General features: G+C 37.8%; 1 protein-coding gene across 9 annotated transcripts in view; it reads left to right on the top strand.

The window, feature by feature from the left end:
• LOC141435723 (uncharacterized) overlaps positions 1-25,262 on the top strand; it is a 186,822-nt gene that overhangs the window by 150,818 nt on the left and 10,742 nt on the right. For all 9 annotated transcript variants that reach the window (XM_074098483.1, XM_074098481.1, XM_074098477.1 and 6 more), the window contains one exon: positions 10,918-10,945. The gene's annotated coding sequence lies outside the window, so the exon portion shown is untranslated. The remainder of the gene's footprint in view (positions 1-10,917; positions 10,946-25,262) is intronic.

The raw sequence follows: 25,262 nt of genomic DNA, 5'->3' as shown, positions 1-25,262 counted from the left end.
TTTAAAGTTTTTTTATGATTTATGCAGATAATAAAAGAAGCTGAGGATTGTCCGTATCATAAAGGCCAAGGTCATAATTACAAGCTCATGAAATTATCCTGTAATTGGAGGACAATTTGTTTGTAATTACTTTCTGATTACGTGAGACCATGTTTACCGAAGTATGAAGTGTAGTTAAAATCAAGAGTTCAGAATTTAATTTTATAGTGTAGGTTATTCTTATTACTTAGTTAGTTCGTGTGTGGAGAAGTAGGTTTTCATTGTTATTTTGTAAATCTACCCGACATAGTTATAGAAAAAAGCTTTGAAAAAGAAAAATAAGTATGGTAATACCTCTACGCGTGCTTAATATGCAGATCAATATTTTTTTCTCGTCTACCTCATGGTGTGTCTTTCTAAAATATTCTGGGTTTGTAGAAACCATGCTTTAATTCAGGGATCCGTTTGTGAAATAGTTTATAATATTAGTGTCAAAGCTTTCCTATCCCCTCCCTGTTAAATAGTTGTGGATAGGTGTGTAAAAATTCACGGAAATAATACGAATATAATTACAACTAACTAGCATTTCCCCATAGTTTCACATGCGTGAACCATTAGGCCTGGCAATTGAATTGAATTTCCGGGATTTCGCATAAAATCCCGTGGGAATTCCCTAAAACTCCATCGTGAATTTAATAAGTGTTATATAAAAAACCCGCGTCAAATTTCTTGTCTCTAATTCCAATACAATACAAAGATGTCAAAAATATCTATAGGTACACCTTTATGGCACTAACCATGAGGTTGATGTATACATATATTTAACGATAATATGGTTGTATAGGTATTTATGCCCTTGACTGTTTTAATTTTTTTTCCGTAAGAACCTTCTGTAAAGTAAGAACCTACTACAAAGTATTAGAAAACTTTAAAAAAATGAATGAAATCGTAGGGACCTTCTACAATACGAAGTGTTAGAAAACTTTAAGAACTACGGAACCATAAAAATGGATGGAATCGTCAAATTGTTCTCAATTTATGACATGACCAAGGCTATTTAATAGGGATTCATTTTTATTGTACATAAATTAAAAACTAAAATAACATAATAGAGCAAGATAGAATATTTTCTTCAAAAACTTATAATCGCTAGTACAAATCACAGTCAGATTTTCATTGCTTTTATACTAACCATAGGTACTATTACCCATCAAACGACTGCTAGTGCGGAACCCTACCATACTTGACTAGTTTTTTACAGGCAAAGCAATTGTCAAATTGAAGTGGCGGCAAAAAGCATGCAACTGAAATTCTTGTGAAAAACATTCATAATGTAATGTATAATTTCGTCCTGGATTAGTTTCGTGACTGTGGATTATTAACTACTATTTCAATGCAGTTTTTCAGTTGCATGCATGCTCATTTGTTTGTTTTACTCGTTTGTTTTTGCTATGCAACCGTATTGCTAGAATGACATTAAATTTGTGAAGTGCATTTTGAAATAACTGGCAATATAATAACGGATAATGAAATGTGTTGATTAAATTGCATATTAGCTTGTTCTTTTTTAGGATCCACGCTTCCAAAAGGGAAAGCAATACCATTAATTTAATATTGGATCAATCAATATTTTTTATAAATAAAGCTTTCTGCTTTATCGATACTACCGATGAGTCCGCCAATAACAAGGTTGAAAAAAAAACTATCGGTTTGCTGGTGTTAGGTAGCTTCTTATATAGGATCACTTTGTTGTCCGTTTGTCTGTCAAGACACTTTTTCTCAAGAATGCGTTAATTCTCTTGAAGTTTTAAAACTTCCATTATGATAGAAACCTCCATATTAGTAGCACAAAGGTTCCACCTTGGTACAGACCTGTTCACTCACGAAGGCGCGCCCCTCCATAGCTAATTATCAATGTGCACGAGTAAACCTCGTACTCACACTGTCTTAGTCTCAGTGTGCGTGACTGACGGTACGCTTGCGACTGAGGACACGTTCGAGCTACGCTCTACACGCTACGCACACATAGACTTGTCGTACGGATACGTTTAATTAAAACTACAATTATAAAAAGTGGAGGGGCGCGCCACCGTGAGTGAACAGATCTGTACGCGATTCATTTTCTTTCCCTGTGCAAGGGATGAGGAGTAAGAACATTTAGCATCTTTGGAGAATTTTGTACGCTGTTAGTGTTATCATAAAACCAGCACGACTAGCATGACCACAATTTCATGTTTGTCACTTACCACGTCTTTAAAAAAACATCTCGTGCTAACCTCGGAACGCCGTATAACATAAACCATAATTTACATTAAATACCAACATACAAAAGCTTTCATTTAACTAGGCAAATCCTTAGATTTCTTTTCTCTGATAGCGTGGTTCACGTGGCCATAAACGGTGGTCATTTAGGGGTGGGGGGTGTCGGGTGCAAAGGGTGTGAGGGGGTGAGGGTGGAAAGAACACGCAACCCTTAGGTGGGAACAACTAACCGCTGTTGGGAAGTATAATGCGTAAAGTTGATTATTATTACGCAATGGTTTCTCGGACTTAAGTTTATTGCTGAGTTTTAAGAATCGTGTCCGTCGATGGATGCCATTTTTAGGGCTCCGTAGTCTTGACAATGAATAATTGGATAGATGTCATTTTTAGGGTTCCGTGGTCTTTCTTACACTTGTAGTTTTGTTATGTCCCTTTGTCCGTCTGTCTGCGACTTATCTTAGGGACTGTTAGTGCTAGAAAGCTGTGTTTTCCATGAATATTATATCAATACGCGGATTCGTTTCTATAAAAAACCGCATTCAAATCGGTCCACCCGTTTAAGAGCTACGGTGCCATAGACAGACATACAGACACACCTAGAGGTCAAACTTATAACACCCTCTATTTGCGTCGGGGGTTAAAAATTGTCCGCGTTTAAAAAACAAGAATGTTTTTTTCTCATCTATTCCACAGCAACGGGTACTGTTGGATGGGGATTCCAAAAACATTGCAACTTTAAAAAGAACACTTTTCAATCCTGAAAAATCAATCATAGTCTATTAAATCTAATATTATAAATGCGAAAGTGAGTAGATATATTTGTTTGTTTTTTTGCTACGCTTTGACGTTTAAAGCATTCAAACGATCGTGTTGAGGTACGGAGACTCTGAGAAAGACTCGTAGTTTTATCCCGGAAAATTAACAGATAGATAGATAGATAGAAGATTTATTTGCAGAGAATAAGTAGTTACATCAACAGTCATTAGATGGTAATGAGACAAAAGGTTTCTTATCCTGCTATTTGTACAATTTTCTTATACTAGCATGCAAATTACATTTTCTAACACTAAAAACAACTGTACTAGAAACTATCTTGCGACAGAAAATCGCCTACACTGTAGTATATGTTTTCCAACAGTATCTGCATTAACTTTTTTTTAAATATATTCAGGGGTAGCTCCCGTATGCTTTTCGGTAGCTTGTTAAAAAATTTCATACGCATGGCAAAGCAATGTTTTCTATATAAAGCTGTCCTAGGAATACAAACATGGACCAGTCTTTCAAGATTCCGTAACAGACGGACAGACCGTATTCTTCGCAGATGAGTAACACAGGGGGGTTACTACGAAATTCTAAAATCGAAGTTCGTATCGTACCGGCCTTTTCACTCTCGTATTAAATAATATAAGCGTCAGCGAAATTCGAATTTTGCACTTCGTAGTATAGTGCCAGTTAGTATTTACTTAACGGATTTAAAGGGAAAGCTTAGACTTAGGGGCTGTTTCACCACCCACTGATTAATTTTATTTGACGGATAAATGTGATGCCGTCTCCGTCTATTCGAACAAAACAAACAGAGAAGGCATCACATTTAAGTATTTGTCAAATAAATTTCATCAATAGATGGTGAAATAGGGGTTAACTCAATCAAAAGTAAAGGTCGTCATGATGTTGTTGCGGATCAATTTGTTTAACTCCTGAGTCCTAACTTTTTTAACAAATGTACTACTCGAGATCTAGACGTGAGGTCACAGCGTTGTTATTTAGAATATCATTTCAACATTTTTGAAATTCTTTATTCAATTTTTTTTTCGTTATTCTTCATTTTTTCCCCGGCCGGGGCAGATATTTGTATGAATAATACGAATGTTTGTTCTCGGGTCTTGGATGTTTAATATGTATTTGAGTTTGTATTTATCTAAGTAAAATATAAGTTTGCTTATCCGTTGCCTAGGATCCACAGTACACTTTGGTTAGTTCAAATCGGTGTCAAGTGTCCCATGATATTTATTTTTTTATTTTATTTATTAATGAGCAATTTGTACTTTATGAAGTACGCTTATTAAGGTAATGGCCGCAGCAGGATCATTAAATCAGGTACAATTAGTGTTAGGTCGTAGATACTGTAGGAGTTATGTATGTAGACTTCTTTTGAATGTCGTAGTATTCTTTACAATGCAGTGCCCGGCTTATTTCGCAACAAAGGGCCGACCTATTTCAGACCCCTTTCCGGATAGGGGGAGCGGTGACACGTTTCACCCTGGTTTTAACACGCCACGGGTTTTATAAGGGTGAATGATTAATTAGTTTGATTTTTACACGGCTGACGGAAAAAAGGTTAAAATAAATACGGAATAGTTTCGAAGCAAGGCATGTACCTACATTTTATGTTTAAAGAATAGGAAACAAAAGCTTAGCGTGCAACGGAATTATACTTATTTAGCAAAAGAGTAGGTTAAGTAACTTACTGAAAGACTCAGATAACACGACCTAAACCATGGTCGTAGAGACTTTATATTTTACAGAAATGCTTCTTGAGGATCGCAAAAGCTAGCCATGTATTATTTTTTCACGAGAGCAAAGCCGCGGGCCAAAGTTATTTAGTTATAAAATTTCACATAATAATAAAGTATCCCTGACCATAGACAAAAAACAAGTTTTTCTTAAGCAGTTAAAGACCTAATAATTTAATTTTTGAATTTGGAGTTCGCGAAAATACTAAGTACCCTTTATGGAAAATCCAGGGAAGTTTGAAGTGGGACTTTTGTTAAAAAAAATCGTTAACGATTGCTTTACAGATCAAGGAAGGTGATGTGTTTATAACAACACTTTACACAGACTGATACTTAAGTTTTTAATGAGTCATTGAGAAACCGAGTAGGAATTTATGAAAAGGGATTGGCAGGGGTGAATCAGGGTTGAAGTAACTTCAAATCCATAAATTTTGACAGCGACGATATATTTTTCAGAAAGGTCAAGCTACGATAACCTTTCGTTATTTATTAAAACTTTATTGACGTAGAACATTTGTCGAATTATTGATGCTGAACAACGGATTACTCACATAGCCTCCTGCGGCCAGTGTCCTTTATATATTATATGACTTATTATAATTTGACATCAAACACATTTGACATAAAATTTTATCTTCATAAAACAAAAATATTAAGTTTCAGTGCCCTTCGTATCATCGATTATTCTTAGCTCTAAATGTTGTTTGGTCGAATGATCGTATGATGTTTGTTTGTTTATACTCTTTATTGTACAAAAAGGAAAACAAAAAGGTTACATAAATAAAAGTAAAGTGTGAAGTACAAAGGCGGACTTATTCCTGCAGGGATATGATCGAATTTTTCTTCGGCTAAAACTAAAAATATTTTGGATAATCTAACAGTGTACAAGGATGTTTCAAGTATTACGTAAGCTAAGCACCAAAACCAAAAGGGGGAGGGGGTCTTTGCGTAGCTTATTTTTGATGACATGAGGGATATGAATAATGATTAATGCAGCAATATAGAAATTAACTACATGTTCATAAAATATTTTATACTCTAAGGGGCTGTTTCACCATCCATTGATTAGTGTTAACTGAGGGTTAAATGTGATGCCGTCTCCGTCTATTCGAACAAAACAAATAGAGCCAGCATCACATTTAACCGTCAGTTAACACTAATCAATGGATGGTGAAACAGCCCCTAAATGTCTTATTTTTCGACTTTAAAAGTGCTTCTCGTGCATAAATCTAATAAAGAAATCTGAACAGACTTAAAAAAATGTATACCTACTTATCATTACTTACGTAAGCATGGGGAAGAGTTAGAACTTTGCTTACTTTTGCTGACAGGGTGCGGAGGGTCAAAAACTTCAATGTAGAGTTTATTTTAAATGGGGTAAAGTAAAGACCGTGAATGGTGGGCTATAAGACATTGTATCCTTACTGTCCATTACTGGGTACAGTCACCAGACACAACAAGCGTGCATAAATATCTGATACGACTCTATTTGTAGGGCCGGAAGGACGTGTCAGATATTTTTGCACGCTCTGCTGTTTCAGATATTAATGCTGGTGACTGTACTACAGTGCTTAAAATGACCATAATATGGATGTTGACGTCATTAAAAAATAATTTGAAGGCACGAAGGCTCCAGTAAAAAAAACGCTTTATTTAAGCCTGCAAAGCAGATTAATATTCTATTTACTGTAAAATTAGATTTTTTGTTGCTTTAAAACAAATAAATAGTTAATAGATTGAGTTGGCGAATAACGTCATACGTCGCTATTGCCATTGAAACTCTATGGGAGAATTGTGTTTTGACAGCTCATAAAAAGTACGTCAGTTGATTGGTGGTGTCAACATCCCTATTGGTGCAGTCACCCGACCAAAACGATATCACAGCTTACCCCTAACAAATAACTAACTACACGTATTACAGGTAGGTACCCATCCCATTTCCCACTAATATTATAAATGCGAAAGTTTGTATGTATGTTTGTTACCTCTTCAGGTCTAAACAGCTAAACCGATTTAGATGAAAATCGGTATACACATAGTTTGAGTCCCAGGGAAGGACACAGGATAGTTTTTATCCCGGAAAATTGCTTAGTTCCCATGGGATGGCGGTAAATGAATTATATGCAGACGGAGTCGCGAGCAACAGCTTGTTAAATTGATACAATACTAATTTAATTTTAAAGCTAACCCCGACTAACATAAGACCCTGAAAGTCCAATTTACTCGTACATCGAATAAACCAAACAAATCACATCGTTAACAAAAAACCTCTTTTACTAGAATAATCGTTGTTTTTTTAAAACGCGACTTAACGGGTTACCATGGCAACCGGCGTGACAACAAATCTATTATGGACGTACGTTGTCAGTGAAACATGGACTGTATTGTGCCCTGTTAAAGTAGCTTTGTGGTGAAGAAAAATTATTAACTATAATGCTTTTAGCAATGGCCGGAGCTCAAGCTTCGAAGAAAGAGGTCTATTATGGAAATGGGGGGAGGGGGGTAGTTTGTTAGTTGACGTTATTGTTAGAAATTCTGTTTATCGGTTGCCTTTCTTATAGCTTTTGAAGTAATCAGACGAGTGGAATTACTTGTGATGAAAGCGATTGGTATATACTTAATAGTATATTAATGACTAGCAGCCTTATTCATAAAAAGTTAGAGCCTCCTTGAAGGCTCCTTGAAGGCCCGATGCTAAAAAACATGATTCATAAACGTCTGTTAGCGCTAATCAGTCGATCAAGGCTCTGCTAAAGTTAGAGGACCGTTGACCCTCCTTTATCTCCCTGCTAAGTCACAAAATGGCCGCCACAAGTTTGAACAGCTGACTTTGACAAGAGCAAAAAACCATACCGAAGATATTTATAGTGAAGGCAGGGCTACGCAAAGATTAAAAAAAAAAACTGGAAAATTTATTTTCAGGAATTTGTATTTAAAAATCCTCTAAATTAGCAACAATAAATTAACAATAAATATGAAAAAAAATAGGATGATTAACATAATTATGGCTTTTTACACAACATAAACATGCGGATCGGAAATGGCGGGAAAACAAACATCTCGCTTTTTATTTTTTTTCCTGCTAATTTGCTGTCACTGCTGTCAATTTTTTTTTTTAATTATCGATTAGGCCATTTTTTGTCTTTGATTTGTCAAGGTGGCCAACATAACGCGTCTAATCCGTCTATCAGCAGCTCAACAACTAGCAGACTGCTAGCAAGTGTTTATGAATCATACTTCTCGACAACCGTCTATTAAGCTTAATCAGTCTGCTAAGTAACAGACCGATCAAACCTCAATTAAGGTTTTTTTATGAATAAGGCTGTAGGTCTGGAAGTATGCAGTTTCTCACTGAGTGTTTGTTTAAATCCTGATATTCGTCTAATAAAATTAATAATATGAAAACAGGAACGACTGCTCCGGTCGAGGTGAAAATAGTGCTTTTTAAATAATATCAAATGACATTAATAAAACAGAAATAAATGAAACTGATTTAATTCAAATTAGTTAGTATCAATTTAACATAATATGTAATTAAAGCGAAAGTGACCCTGTCTGTCTTTGTGTCTGGCTGCCTGTCTGCCTGTCTGTTACTTTTTTATGCTTATAAGCCGCTGAACCGATTGAGATAAAAATTTATATGAAAAAAGGTAGTTGGAGACCAGGATATGTGGTAGGTTTTATCCTGAAAAGTAGCATAGTTCCCGCGGGATAGCCATAAACGAACGCGAAATCGCGGGCAACAGCTACTTTATTAATATAAAAAAAAAAAAATTTTTTGTAAGTGGCTGTTGGCGCTTAATTCCTTTGCTGACGAAGACTAGAGTTATATCATAAAAAAAAAATTTAGGTCGCTTAGATCCATCAGGGCTACTACGAAACTCGAAACTCGAAGTTCGTATAGTACCGTCCCTCTCGCTCTCGTATTAAATAGTATAAGTGTCAGGGGGACCGCACGACACGAACTTCGAGTTTCGAGTTTCGTAGTAGCCCTGCAGTATAAGCTTACAAGCATGAGAAGTATACCTTTACGTTCTACGACGTAACTTTTTGGTAGGTATTTTCATGGGAGTTTGGAAAAATCCAGAATTCCAATCCTGCTGCCAAACCTAATGGTTCACTACGCGAATGTAGCCGTGGAAGGCACTTTCATATTACAAAACCTGCATTTGCATCTGACATTTCTCCCCAGTAAGGTAATGGCCGCAATTACAAAGCCCACCGGAATCACATAGGTAGGTATGTCAATTTCCATGACTATGGAAATATTAGATCAAAGTCAAAGTCAAAGTCAAAATATCTTTATTCAATTTAGGCCATAACAAGCACTTATGAATGTCAAAAAAAATCTACCACCGGTTCGGAAAAACCTCCGTCGAGAAGAATCCGGCAAGAAACTCAACGAGGTATATTTTTTTTAAAACAGATTTACAATATTATTAAATGATATGTATACATCACAAGTATTTAACACAAATTTTTAACACAGATATATAGAATATGGAATGTTTTTCGGTCGTACAAAATATGTGTGTAAATTCGTTCATTATAAACTATATAGGTATACTATACAGTGTGTTCCCGGCGGCCAGACTTTTTTTAAGGGAAACCTCCCTTAAAAAAGTAACGTATTTCCATGACATTAATTTAATTACTAAACTAAAAATCAGACTTTGTTAACTTTCTAACAAAATTATAATTGCCAGCAATGTACAGCAAAGTAAATTGACAAGTAATAATGAAAGTATCTGTCGGCCGTCATTTACACTTACTTGTCTATTTACTTTGCTGTACATTGCTGGCAATTATAATTTTGTTAGAAAGTTAATTAAATTAATGTCACGGTCAAGTTACAGAAATGCGTTACTTTAACCCCCCTTAAAAAAAAATTGCGGCTGCCGGTAACACACTGTAAGCATTTATTGGATTTTGTTACCAAGTAAAAAACCGGCGAAGAGTTGGACTCTCGTCTGCTTTTAATTAAAAGTAAAATCATACTTTCCAAAGTGTACCTATTGCTACGTGGGCCATTTTTTATTTTGTTGTCTTTTTTTCCATTTTGAGTTCCTCATTTTATACTAAATTTTCAGTTTAGTTAGGTACGAAATTTCCATACATTTTGTGCAACCCAATGGAAAAATTTGTAGGACATAGTGTGAAATTGGGCTTACCATAGTCAGAAGTAACTTTATCAATTCACCAAATTGCATTGAAATTTGAGAAAAGAAAAATATCGACAACAAAATAAAAAATGGCCCACGTACGTTATGTTAACGTACACTTTTACATTCGTTTGTCTTTATCTGTTACTTTGAAATTTAGCTTTGCAAACAGAGAAAAAACTTACTTTAAAAATAACAATACCTAAATTTGATGTCTTTCCAATTTCTAACAATTCATTCAAAAAAAGCTAAAACTTCTTTGAAAAGCGTATAAGTATACAATTTATGTCGATACCGCAGAGGGTGGTATGTATTTACTCAGTATATATATCTTCTATACCTATCTATATTTAGTTCATTAGTTTAAAAGCTTGTGACGCAGACTTAATGGGGTGTAGTATCGATTTATCGTGTCGAAATATTTTTAGAGTTGATTAAGTATTGTAGAGTTGAAGGAAATAAATAAGGAATGTATTAATAGAAGTTTTAGTACAGTCGTCATCGCAGTTTATTTATACATCCCACTGGTGGGCAGGGCCTCCCCTTAGAATGAGAGGGCTTGGATCGTAGCTCCCACGCGGGCCCAGTGCGGATCGGGAACTTCACGCACACCATTTTGTTGCCAACAATTTCCGTGGGAACTTTGAAATTTTTCAACGTAAAAAGTTGCGTGTAAAGTGAAATAGAAGCTCTCTATATTAGTGAAAGTAACCTAACCAACAAAAAGTTGGAAAAATCCCGACTGTCACTCCAACGTTCAATAGGCACCCAAAAACGGCTAAACCGATTTTGATGAAACATGTCTATGAACCCCCTGAAAATCTGAAAACCTGCATTCAAATAAAAAACCGCATACAAATCGATCCACTTGTTTAAGAGCTACGGTGCCGCAGACACACACATAGCGGTCAAACTTTATAACACCCCTCTTATTGCGTCGGGGGTGAATTTTTTTTAGTAGGTATGAGAAATAAAATTAATAAATGCTTTATTTGTTACAGGTGTTCCAGATAACCTGTATCGTATGAGGTGAGTGTTGTTGTTGTTAACCTTTTCATTATTAAATAAGGTAAACGAACAATTTAGTTACAATAAAATACAATAAAAAGACTCTTTATTGTACACCAGAAATAGTAAGTGATACAGAAAACAGATACACAGAGAAAAAAATATAAAAAGTTACTTATGATGTAAGTGACCATCAGAAAATTGCTGATACGTTGCTACCAGCTTAGGTGTCTAAGATAGAGTACACCCTGTGCCCGAAGATTCCGACATCTTTAAGGGGCCTATTGGGAGACAAAAATATAGTATCAACTCAAGTCGATTCAGCGTAACTATATCCCGAGACTAAATCACGGCTAACTATTTATTCCTAAAATTATTTCGACGTTAAATCCTAAGATAGTTATGCAAAAGTTTAAAACATAAGTATATTATAAACCAAATCGGCGTAGTTAGCGGCTGGACGGATTTAAAGAAAAGAAAGTAATAATTTAGAAAGAAATAAATAATTTATTCGTGACAAAGTACGAAATCACAAAAAGAAATTAAAATTTAACAAAGTTGTATGTCACGAAATGGTCCCAAATCAGCAAAATTGCCGGTCTTGCGCACGGTTCTTAGATAAACTTTGATATGTACGAGAAGGGACGTCTAGAATAACACATAGGCTAGGTACTTCTTATCTCAATATGCCCTTGGGATAGGGATAAAAAATCTTGAAATTACACCCGCTAGGATTAGAAACATGAAATTTTACGTATTTTATTTGCAACATTAATGAAATGAACGATAAGTATAATTTTTGAGAATTCTCGTGAGAATTTTGCAAAAACCCGGAATTATTATTCAAATGCATCTGTGGTTAACACGTACGAAGCCGAGGGAAGTACTAGTCTATAATACAGTAACGGGGCACGGCGCGGTACAGTCCGGTCGGAAATTGCGGCAAACCGCCGCGGCGAGTCAAAGCACCGAATTTAACAGTGATTGCCACATTTGCCACCGTTAACGGGTTCGACTCGATGTGGTGCATCAGTGTAGTCCTCCAGTTGTAAAGCAGAAAAAACTACAACAGAAGGGCTACTACGAAATTCGAAAATCGAAGTTCGTATCGCACTATCCCTCTCACTCGTATTAAATAATATTAGCGTCTACGAGACGGTACGATACGAACTTCGATTTTCAAATTTCGTAGTAGCCTCTCTGGTAATTTAATGCCACGGAGAAAATTCAATTCATCATAATTTTGAAAATTTCGAATGGAAGTTATGACCACAAAAATAAGTACGCTCCCCCTCCCCGTTCCTGCCATATGGTCCCTATTGTCTGGCTTTAAATAATCGTATATGGTGAATGAAGTTTTCAGCAAATCCTATCCTAATATCCCTTGAATCTTGTAACAAGTACGTTTGGTTTTGTCATCAAGGAAGTAAGAAGAGCGAAGACAAAGTGACAATGCTGGGCCTTGGCACTGGGAGAATTCACAGGAGTTACAAACATACCCGTGAATTTCCTGATGCCTCAGCTCATTGTGGTCACCCTACGGCGACGAAGAAAGAAAAGAGGATGTCTACAAAAATCAATAATATTTTTTTTCCTCAAACCTTCAACCAGTGTGTGTTATCAGTGATGTCATATGGATCTAAGACGTGGTGGTTCACTATATAGGCCTTATAAATATAGGCTCAGAGTTGCTATGCTCGGGGTTTCTCTACGGGATCAAATCAGAAGTGAGGGATACGTAGAAGAACTAGAGTCATCAACATAACCAAGCGAATTAGCTAGTTGAAGTGGCAATGGGCAGGCCATATAGCACGGAGAACGGATGGCCGTTGGCCACTTTTTCGCCTCACATGCGCACACATTTTTTGTGCTTTTTTTATACATCGCTAGTGAAACTCATTTTTGAAGCACTGTTGCAAGTGTGTTGTACCTAACTGAATCTATCCTTGAATAACACACAAAATTACGAATTATAATTTTAAATTCCCATAATGCAATAACTTCTCCCTACCACAACCATACAACCATACCATTGGTTACCATTGGTTTGGTACAACACCAAAGCGCCTAGAATGCTAAAGATAATAAATTGTTAAATTAAATACCTATTTCTGCAGACAATGAATTTCCCTTGACTAAATAAACAAGCTTGATTCGCAAACAATCACGCTTTGTTATAATTATAGCTAGCGTACACTTATTAATTAGACATAAATTATTTCCACATTGAATCAGCTTTGCCCCAAATCTCATCCAAAGTATGGGAAAGTGACGAAATTAATTTTCTACCGACAAAATTCTAATTAGCGTTACATACGGCGTACAGTTTTTCCATTGTTGTTAGACGACGGCGCCTAGTTCGGTCTAGTTTTTAAGGTTCCGTAGTCAACTAGGAACCCTTATTTTTTACTTATTGGTAATGTAAAGTAGAAGGAAGACGAGGCAGAGGAAGACCAAGATTGACATATTTTGACAATGTGAAGGAGAAACGGGGTGTTGTGTCGTATCAGGAAGTCAAGCAGCTGGCCGAAGACCGTGCGGAGTGGCGATACTCCACCGACAAGATCGTAGCTCTTAAATTGAAGAAGTGATTGGAAATGTGAAAAATCTAAAGAAAACTAATGTCGTTAGGTATAATGCGTCCAAAATCTGTGCAGCCGAATACGAGTGTTTGAACCACAAACACACCAAAGAAATCACAAACATTCTTATATATGCTTAGTTCCTCAATAATATTATAAATGCGAAAGTATGTCTGTCTGTGGGTAATACTTTTCACACTTAAACCGCTGAACCGATTTAAATGAAATTTAGTTTGAATAATATGAAGCTCCGAGAAGGACATAGAAGAGGTTTAATCTCGGAAATTGTATAGTTCCCAGGTGCATTATAAATTAATTCTTCGCAGACAAAATCGCGGGCAACAGCAATTTTTTTTAAAATATTTACAGGAAAAGTAGGAAATAATAATAATAATAAATAAATATCAAGGGACAATTCACATCAATTGACCTAGTCCCAAAGTAAGATTAGCAAAGCTTGTGCTATGGGTACCTACTAAGCAACGGATAAATATAATTATATAGATATAGATACATACTTAAATACATATTAAACACCCAAGACCCGAAAACAAACATTCGTATTTTTCATACAAACATCTGCCCCGACACGGTAATCGAACCCGGGACCTCAAGCTTCGTAGTCAGGTTCTCTAACCACTAGGCCATCTGGTCGTCTAATAGTGATAATAACGGAAACGGGAGTGCCAAAGTTCGCATATTCTTCGCTAGTCATACCGTAATTTTTGTCCGAATCATCGTTTGCCATAATTTTTCTTCCACTGAAACATAAAAATTTCTAAAATTTTTAAATGGTCACCTATAGAAAACAATAGATTAGGTTAGGTTTGTTTTATAACAATTCTGAACAATTATTAGATTCGGATAAAAAAGAGTTATGACAAACGATCATTCTGACAAACATTACATTCGGACTTTCAATAAGTATGCGAGCCGATATGGACCCAAAGGAAACATCTGGTAACAACAGTAATGTATATCTCCGTTTCATGCTCGCCATCAGTTCATTTTGTTTAGGCTCTACGCAAGCTAGCGAGACAAATCGTCAGTGTGTAACTACATCCATATGGATAAGAGCTTCCCGTCTCATTGTTTTGTTGTAAAAAATGAATAAAAAAAAGGATAATTCCCCATGCATTACCGAAGTGTTGTAAGTTAGAAGCGTGAGCGAGAAAATACCTAACAATAAAAAAATACGTATCACTTTAGCTTATTTTCTTTCGTAAAAATGTTCAAGCTTCAGGAAATAACAGCAATAGGTACTCATCAGTGGTAAAATATATCTTACACATCATTATTACTTGTCAGGTAACTTCAGGAGTCAATGCAATGAAGTTTTGTAAAAGTGCTTGGTACATCTTTGTTTTACAGTTGAAATGGATTTTTGGTCATTGCACATTTTGTTGGTTGTTCCTGGATGGATAACAGCCAATGTATGTAGGTATTGCAAAATAATAATATGCAAGTTGAAGTGCCAATAGGCGGGTCACATCGCTCGTAGAACAGACCGTAGAGGAGAAAGGTCCTGAGTGGCGACCATTAACCGAAAGACGAAGCGTTGGCAGGCCTCCTACTAGGTGAACTGTCGATATCGCGAGAGTTGCGGCCAACCGATGGAAATGACGAGTTGTCGTTCATTGTGGGATTCTACGGGAAGGATTTTGGTCAAAAAAGGCCGTCTTCCGGCTGATGATGAAGACGATGAAATAAACAAAAAAAACTGTCAGCGCCGATTTTATCGAGTCCACGATTTTAATCGCTTTCGCGTGTACTTTGTCCCATACACCTTGACAGTTAGTCGTCGCTGTATTGTTCGATAGTCGCTAATGCCGCGTAATATGCGGTAATCCATAGTAATAAATGTGTGATAAGATCTTTGTTCATTGTAATCGGTAACGGTCGAGACTGTTCTAGTTTTTGTAGCGTGGTGTGGTATCATACGAGCTCGATGGAGGGGACTTTTTTATTTTAAGCATAGGGGAGCGTCGAAGTTCGCATAGTTTTCGCTAGTCATACTGTAATGATTGTCCGAATAATCGTTTGTCATAATTTTTTTCTCACCTTAATTTTTTCTGAAATTTATGTGGTCATCCTATAGAAAACTACTTAGGTTTATAGGTTAGGTTTGTTTTATAATAATTCTGAACAATTATTGGATTCGGAGAAAAAAGATTTATAACAAACGATCATTCTGACAAACATTACATTCGGACTTTCAATAAGTAGGTATGCGAGCCTATTTGGACCCGCAGCATAGGTTTCATCATCATTACCTACCAGCCGGAAGACGTCCACTGCTGAAATAATGCCTCCCCTTAGAGAGCCACAATGAACGACAACTCGCTACTTGCGTCCACCGGTTTCCCGCAACTCTCACGATGTCGTCTGTTCATCTAGTAGGGGGCCAGCCAACGCTTTGCTCGCAGCATAGGATTACTACAAAAAATATTTAAAAAATTAAGTCTTCTTTCATTAAAGTCTATTTTTTTTTCAAATTACAGTTTTGAATTCGACTGCTAGGTTAGTAACGTCATTACCTTGTATTGTAAGGCCCAACGTCCTAAATTTAGGACACGTCAAAGACAATGTCAACTTCAATAATTTTCTGTTTGTTTTATTTGAATAGACGGAGACGGCATCACATTTTTACGTCAAATAAAATTAATCAATGGGTGGTGAAACGAAACACCCCTAAGTTTCATATTCTAATGATCAAAATTTTACGTGTGCTTTATAAGGTTAAAATGTCAAAGTCACACGTCGGAGACCTCATATTATACCTCAAGTCATGTCGCGTTTTTACCGATGGTTGACTGACAGGGGTCCCATGATGGGATCCAAGTACAATGCTGGGACCGTGCATTATCTAGCCAATTAAGTGCTGTTATGAGTATATCGATAAGGGCTAATGTTGCTTTAATGTCGAAATTGTAACTTCCTTATGGTGTCTTGTACAACACTAGTTCCCAGGTACTTTGAGGAGGTATAATGTATCGTTTTGCATAGTTTTCACTGCCTGCCGAGTCCTAACTTTTTTTCAACAGATGTAGTACTTAAGACCACCACCAGTCACCAGTTTTGTCATATTTAATATTATTTCAACCGTCTTAAAAAAATCAATGAACAATTCGTGCTTTCTAAAGTACATGCGGTCGTTATTCTTAGTGTTAATTTGTCCTTTATAAAGTACGCGAGAACTCACGAGGATAGTCAACGACCGATATGAAGTAAATCCTGGAAAATTGCACAACTATGAAGTTTCTGAATACATTGACATTATGATATAAATCATAGACAAAAATGCAATTCTTAATTTAATTCAAGCAGAGGATCGTGCGTTCTAATCTAGGCTTACACCTCTGAGCTTTTCAAAATTCACGTGCAAAATTACAGTTGAAATTTATCACGAGCTTTACGGACACGGTAAAGAAAAGCATCGTAAAGAAATCTACATCAACCGGCGAAGCAATTCAATGGTGTGTGATGTTTCCAATCCACGCTGGTCTGCGTAGGAACTACGGCCCAAGCCCTCTCAGTTTAAGAGGAGGCCTAAGCTCAGCAGTTGGATTTATATAGCCCGCGATAGATCTTGTACATTTTACCCTATATTGGATTAAGACAGATCAACTTTTAGCCAAAGGCTTTCAACTAAATCTCCTTTGTTCCTGACGTCGGGGTAAAAAACAAAAGAAACACCAATTTTGCATGTTGTTAGAGCAAATTGGTTCATTTTCTTGGAATACAACCAATTTCGGTAGTAATTTGGCTCGTGCCTCGTATGTAATTTATTGTTGGCCGTTCTCCGAAGTTTCATTCATACAAAAAGCTTAAATTGTTATAATAGGTCTATTCGTTTTATACGAATACTTTGTATGATTGGTTTTTTGGAGTCTTTTTGTATTTTTTATTTCAATTCCAAATTTGTTACTTTTACGGGTAGGTGAAACCATACATAGATGTCGCTAGTGCTACTGCATAAGTAGCATAGTAGAAATAAGCAACCTGAGATATGTATGCATAGGAAAAATTCGTGTCTAGATTCCTGTCCAGCAGTGGTGTAGGAGTTATAGCACGCAGCATGGGTTGCTGAGGACCTGGGTTCGATTCCCAGTGCTGGTCTCTTTTTCTGGTTTTTCTGTGCATCCATGTCTCAGTTTGTATTTTCGATACGAATACTTTAGGTAGGTACGTATTCTTTGCTAAGACTTATTATTAATTGTGTTTAAAAGCTTGCAGGGAATAAGTCATTTGGTATGAGCGATTAAATATTGTTAGTCTTCATAATGCGGCATAAACTTTATAAATTGTGGCAGGTCGGTGTGAAGCTACCTTAAAGTCAATGTTTCTTAAGGATTCGTCAAACCTTCCAACCTAATTAAGTGGGGGCTTTCGGGAGTAAATATTTGATCTAGCCTGGTTGGTCGTATCTTTGGGAAAACTCGCGTGTTATCGAGTTTTAGCCCGAACGTCGAAGTTCGGTCGCCTAGGGGTGCTACTAAGAAATTAGAAAATCGAAGTTCGTACTGTATTGCCCCTCTCACTCTTGTATTAAATAATATAACAACGGCGGGACGGCCCGATACGAAGTTCGAATTTTACACTGCCTAATATAGAGCCAGGTACTTAATAAAACTAAACGAGTTGTTCGAACTCCTGAGCTGTGTGTGTCGGCGATTCGGAGCGTCCTTGCATGCTACTGCATTGGGGTAATTGACATCATAATATATACCTACTCAGATGTGAAAAAACTCATTATTTTAGCCCTGAAAGCTAGATTAATTTTCGATAAGGATTTTTTGACATGCCAAATATCGCTAGATGGATGACATTTTTTCTACTACGTCAATTTGAAAATATTGTTAGTAGGTACCTTGCCTAGATATAGAATGATCAGTTCGTTGCTCATGTCATTTCATAAAAAAATCAGAACATAAACACCTGATCTTGTTATTATTTTAATTTTATAACAGTCAAAGTACTTTTGACGTAGGTAAAGCTGCCAGTTAAAGCTTTGGTCAGATAACAAAATTAATGAGTTGCTCAAACTCTAGGGCAGTGTGTGCGGGCGATTCGGACTGTCCTTGCGTGCTACTGCAATTACGCGGACTACCGATAATTTGCCTCTAACTTTGTATCGATAGTTCGTAATTTGCCGCCGTAGGGAGGGCACGTTGTCGATACATTTTAGTGCAGGTAAATTTTGCGACTAACGCCAGTGTACTTATTTTTATATATATCATGGGACAATTCACACCAATTGACCTAGTCCCAAAGTAAGCTTAGCAAAGCTTGTGTTATGGGTACTAAGCAACGGATAAATATAATTATTTAGATAGATACATTACTTAAATACATATTTAACACCCAAGACCCGAGAACAAACATTCGTATTTTTCATACAAATATCTGCCCCGACACGGGAATCGAACCCGGGACCTCAAGCTTCGTAGTCAGATTCTCTAACCACTAGGCCATCTGGTCGTCTACTGACTGAAATCACATCATTTGGGAATACCATTTTGAAATTGTGTTTTGCTTGTCAACTTCCAACTTCTTATTTTCTTTATTTTCTGTTATGTCTCTTACCATCAGGAGACCCACTTGCTCGTTTGCCATCCAGTTGAATAAAAAAAAATATATCGCCAATTTTAGGCTCAAATAATTTTCTTCCAATGACTTCGGTCTTGTCCAGTATATGTCAATTCTTTATCCGCCTTACCCTATCACAGCTTGCTTATGTCTTGCTTTTCCAACTTAAAAGTTAAGAACGCATTTGACTTTTTGTATCTGTATGGGGTTAGTTGTCGTAATGATTGTCGGTGATGATTGAGTCTTAGGATAAATGTTTATTGATGCGGCTCTTAGGTATCCGTCACCTTATTTTCAAACGAGCAACAAATACAAAACTAAAACAATTTACAACGGGGGAAGTTAAAATAAAATAGTCAACTTTGCAGAAAACCTGTACACTTGTACTGTTTAACGATTCGGTAAACGCCTAATTTTATCGACTTAAACTATCGATAACGACACACCACTAACTTCATAAATATATGGCTTTAAGACGCGCGTGAGCACCGCTTATTAATCCAGCTGCGCAGTCTAAATATTATGTAGATATATCTGAATTGTGTACTTAGAGCAACGCGGGCTTCCGGTTACGGAAGGAAGCCCGCGTTGCTCTAAGGGTTTAAGTAATACAAACAAATACATTCTAGAAAGTAGAAATCTTAAGAGTCATACATATAATATTTGTCTTGGGCGTGTGGAAGATGGCTACATAATTATCGTCATACAGTCTCGTTTTGTTTTGACGAATCGAGTTTTTCTCGACATGTTTCGGGCTAGTTCGTAGCCATTCCTCTGGGAAGGAATTACGGTATAGGGTATTTTCATTAAATATGAGTGAGTCTCACGGTACTTTCATGTTCAAACACAGACGCTTGACTGTACTATGATATTTTCTGATTTTTCGTGTCATAAGTACTAATACTTTTGCTGCCGACTGTAGTGTAGGTGCCTATAGGTATAGTCAAGGGCAACAATATATTTTGTACGTTACACCTTTAAGCCACTAACCCATAAGGTTTAAGGTAACCCATTATGCCCTCGACTGTACTCAGAAAGCAGCAAATTACAAAACGCCGACATCCCGCCGTTTTTGCAGCCTCTCATTTCTTTAAACGCCTATATTAACTAAGCTGGATTTGCTGAACACCTGGATAATAGGATAATGGGGCTACATTATAAACCCTTCGAATGTTTCTCCTTCAAGATCAAACATTATTGTAACATGGCAAGATTTAATTTACAGCTGCACTGTGGGATACCAGTGCTAGCTTGAGAAATATATCTGTAGATACGCGTATGTTACGGGTAGTCGGTTCGTTTTTTTATTCTGGATTTTTTTTAATTAATGACTGGTGCGAGATGTTAATTACAAGGGATATGAAGCTCTTATTAATGGGTTTAAAACTGTCAGCATCGGCATAATCGGTTAGAAAAAAATGTATAAAGCAAAGTATGCTTCTCAAAGTCATGCATGACCAGATTTAGGGGAGGGCATTTGGGGTTACAGTCCCGGGATCGCCACAAGGGAGGGCCCTCCACAATAGAAGGTAAAGGTCTCTACACTCTACTCTAAGTCCAGTCAGTCAAACCTGTCCTCTCCCAGAGGCACAAATTTGTGCCCAAAATCCTTCGATCCTGTTATCCTGGGAGATGACAGATTAATTGTATTTGACAGATAGATGTGATGCCGTCTCAGTCTATTCGAACAAAATAAACAGAGACGGCATCACATTTCATCATCTCATCATCTCAGCCTATATACGTCCCACTGCTGGGCACAGGCCTCCTCTCAGATCAAGAGGGCTTGGGCCATAGTTCCCACGCGGGCCCAGTGCGGATTGGGAACTTCGCACGCACCATTGAATCGCTTCGCAGGTTTGTGCAGGTTTCCTCACGATGTTTTCCTTCACCGCAAAGCTCGTGGTAAATTTCAAATGTAATTCCGCACATGAATTTCGAAAAACTCAGAGGTGCGAGCCCGGGGTTCGAACCCACGACCCTCTGCTTGAGAGGCGATAGGTCAAACCACTAGGCCACCACGGCTCCATCCATCACATTTATCCATCAAATAAAGTTAATCAACACAACTAAATAAATGAAATTAAATTTGTGTATACAAAAATTTAAGATAACATTTACTTACCTAATTAAAATTATTTCTGTTTAACTAAGTACTCGTACAACAACCACAACTTAGGGACAACTACAATAACTTAGAGATCTTTAAAAAACGAGCTTATCAGTCTCTCAAAGGGTCGGCAACACACCTGTGATACCCCTCGTGTTGACAGGTGTCCATGGGCGGCGGTGATTGCTTCCCATCAGGTGACCCGCATGCTCATTTTCCCCCTCTTTAAAAAAACAGTGGATGGTGAAACACGGGGTAAGTCTAAGTTCTAAATCGCTACACTCTCGACGGAGTGGTCGTGGTCGTTGGTGAGGTCAGTAATTAAATAAATCTTCATGACTCTGGGGAAAAATTATTGCCACAAAACATAGTCAAAGACATTACATTAGGTACTAATTAATATAAAAACTAGACATAAACACTAACATTTGCTGTGGCAAAGGGGATGTAGGCAGCGTATGCTTTGAGTTAGGGTTCCATAGGCGGCCCTGACTGGCACAGCGCTGATTTTCAGTACAACAACCCTTTAATACAACCCCGTTGTCAATCAATGGGTGCTAATGTTGAAAGCATAAATAAAAAAATAAAAAACAATGTTAGTTGAAAAAAAAACTGTGTACTGACGTGCAGTCACAACACGGGACCATCGAGCCACACCCAATCGCTATTGTATTACTCGGTCAAATCACGAACAACAACCGGCGAAGCGGCCAGGCCCCTCTTCGCCACTGGGCATACTGGGCACGTGCCCAGGGCCCCGCGATGGATTGGGGCCCCCTATAGTCCCTACTCCATTACCAAACGAGTTAGGTATCGGTTACGATAGCTAAATAGTGCTTTAATGGTCATCCATCCATTCCAGTCGTTCCCTCATGACTGAGGATCGTGGTAATCAACGGGCGGTCTACATTTGGATAGGATTATTTGTTTCCATCTACTTCTGTCCATGGCAGCCCTGACGACGGAGCTAAGCCTCGGGGCCTTGGAGTCCCTAATTTGATCAGTCCATCTGGTAGAAGATCTGCCCCGGGCTCGTTTACCATTCGTATTCCCATCACCCCTGCGCATTATGTGGCCAAAATATGAAAGGATTCGTTGGTGACATATCGTGGACAGACGAGTTTTTATCTTGAGCCGTGAGAGGATCGACGCATTTGGTATCCTCATCATTCGTCTCCAGCACCACATCTCCAAGCATCTATCCTTTGCCTCTCTCGAGCCCGTATTGTCCACGACTCAACCCCATACAGAAAAATTGGGAATATCAGAGCACGTACCAACCGGATCTTGGTGTTAATAGTGATTCCCCTCTTTTTCCATATTTTGTTTAGGTGGCTCATAGCGTCCTTGGTTATTATGGTCATAGGGACCCTATTATCCTAATGTGCCCAGGGCCTCTGATAGGTGAAAGACCCTGATACCCTCGCGCTGCCACTGCACCCATACTACAATTGACATGCATCAAAATGTTTCTTCTTGTCATCCACACCGCAGAGCTGGACTCAGGAGTTCGTAGTTGGCAATAGAGGGCTGCTGTCCAATGTCAACATCTTTAAGTTGCTTTTTACGACACCCACGGGAAGGGATGGGTCCGTCCTGTTCCAAAACCGAAGACTTTATTGCCTAATGCTTTCGAAATCACAATCGTTTTCACCACTTCTTTCTGTCACACGATTGACACGATATAGGATGGAATTAGAAAGAGATGGTGAATGCAATCGCGGGCGCCCGTGCTTTAGACAATACGGCCTCAGGTACAATAAGGACCATTACGAGGTCACCACTCAAAAAATATCATTTAGTTTCCTACTAATATTATATATGCGAAAGTTTGTGAGTGAGTGAGTTAGTTTGTTAGTCCTTCACGCTAAAACTGCTGGACGGATTTGGATGTTATTTGGTATGTAGATAGCTCTACATCTGAAATAAAACATTGGTTACTTTTTATTTCGATATTCCCACGGGATAGGAATAAAATCTCGAAAAAACAACCGCTGGGCTCAGAGGCATGATATTTGTCATGCATGATTGTTTTTAATGTAACGTCAATGAAAACAACGATTTAATTTTCAGGAATTCCCACGGGAATTTTTAAAAATCCTGAAATTTCATTCAGTTCCTGGATCTAATGATTTACGTGTGCGAAGACGTGAGTAAACACTAGTTCATATATCTTCAACGGCTACTGTAAAATGACTTAGGTACTTAGTATATTTCTAAAATGGCTAAAATAAATCACAGGTATTCCTGACCGAAATGCGTTTCCATACAGGGTGTGGTATAGGGTGGGCTGAATATCACGGGCGTGAACTTAGCACGACGGGGCAGGGGGGAGGGGGGTAAACGGTCTTAGGGGCAGGGGCGGATATGCCTAATGGCGCCCAGTCACGAATCCCACACTCAAAATTACCAAGTTAATGTGGCAAAAGTTGTTTATAGGTTTATTATTTTATTTCCACGCTACTGGTTGGCAAATGATTTTTTATACACGGGCGTGTTAGGGGTAATAAAAGGAAATGTGCGGTGGTCATTAAAACTTTTATATAATTATTATGTTGGTGTCTAGGTATTATTATAACTTATAAGTAGGTTGTAGTGTCGTGGCGCTAGCCACTAAAAGCTACTAGCTGTTACCCGCGACTCCGTCTGCGTAGAAGTATGAGAAATAGTGTACGTCCTATTTTCAGACCTTCCAAATATGCACAATAAAATCATATAAATCGGTCGAGCCGTTTCGGAGGAGTTTACTCACAAACTCACTGTGACACGAGAACCCTACTTATATTATAAATGCGAAAGTTTGTGAGTGAGTTTGTTTGTTAGTCCTTCACGCTGAAACGGCTGGACGGATTTGGATGAAATTTGGTATGTAGATAGCTGAACATCCGAAATAAAACATAGGCGATTTTTATTCCGATATTCCCACGGGATAGGCATAAAATCTCGAAACAACAACCGGGCTTCGAGTCATGAAATTTGATATGATTGTTTTTAATGTAACGTCAATGAAAACCACGATCTGGGGGCACGGCAGTGCCCCCGCCAAGTCAAGCAAAACAAAAACAAAGGCACGGCCGTACCATACTTTTCTCGAAGCCATTCAGGCTATTTTCAACATCCTGTAATTTTGTTATGGGTAAAGTTAGAACCCTGATTTTATTTTCGGGAATACACACGAGAATTTTTCAAAAATCCCAAAATTTCAATTCAACTGTTGAATCTAATTAATGATTAATTAATCTAATCAATGATTTACGTGTGCGATGCGGCGGGTAAACACTAGTTTTATATATTTGAAGAGCTAATAAGAACTACAGCACGCGTCATCGTGAATGACTCTACCTATAAATACAGTCATATTAAACATCCAAGACCCGAGAACAAACATTCGTATTATTCATGCAAATATCTGCCCCGGCCGGGAATCGAGCCCGGAACCTCAAGCTTCGTAGTCAGTTCTCTAACCACTTGGCCATAAAATAACACGAATAACTCATTAATGCATAATCAATGAAAACACGAGCGAATGAAGTTTAAATTCCACTTATTTCTAGAAAAATACAATTTAACTTGGGCTTTCTATGGTCGTCGTGTCATCAGATGACATATGTATTATGACATGTTGGATCTTAGGTTGGATCTCTTCTTCTAATTGACAATTTAGAGATTAATTAATCAAATTAAGGAATCTTTTCAAGCTAACCTAAACGTCTTGTTCCATAATCTGCCAGTTCTCGGTGGGATAACTGCGCAGTTACTCCATCCTTCTTATTTTAAAGTTATTAAAAAAAATCCACAACTCAGTTTATCAAACAAATAAACCACCATCCCAGCCTATACACGTCCCACTGCTGGGCACAGGCCTCCTCTCAGAACACGAGGGCTTGGGCCATAGTTCCCACGCGGGCCCAGTGCGGATTGGGAACTTCACACGAACCATGGAATTGCTTCGCAGGTTTATGCAGGTTTCCTCACGATGTTTTCCGTCACCGCAAAGCTCGTGGTAAATTTCAAATGTAATACCGCACATGAATTTCGAAAAACTCAGAGGTGCGAG

Source organism: Choristoneura fumiferana, chromosome 15 (genome assembly GCF_025370935.1).
Source record: "Choristoneura fumiferana chromosome 15, NRCan_CFum_1, whole genome shotgun sequence".
Lineage (NCBI taxonomy): Eukaryota > Metazoa > Arthropoda > Insecta > Lepidoptera > Tortricidae > Choristoneura > Choristoneura fumiferana.
The sequence above is the reverse complement of the archived record's forward strand: the minus strand, read 5'-3'. Positions and strand labels throughout refer to the sequence as shown.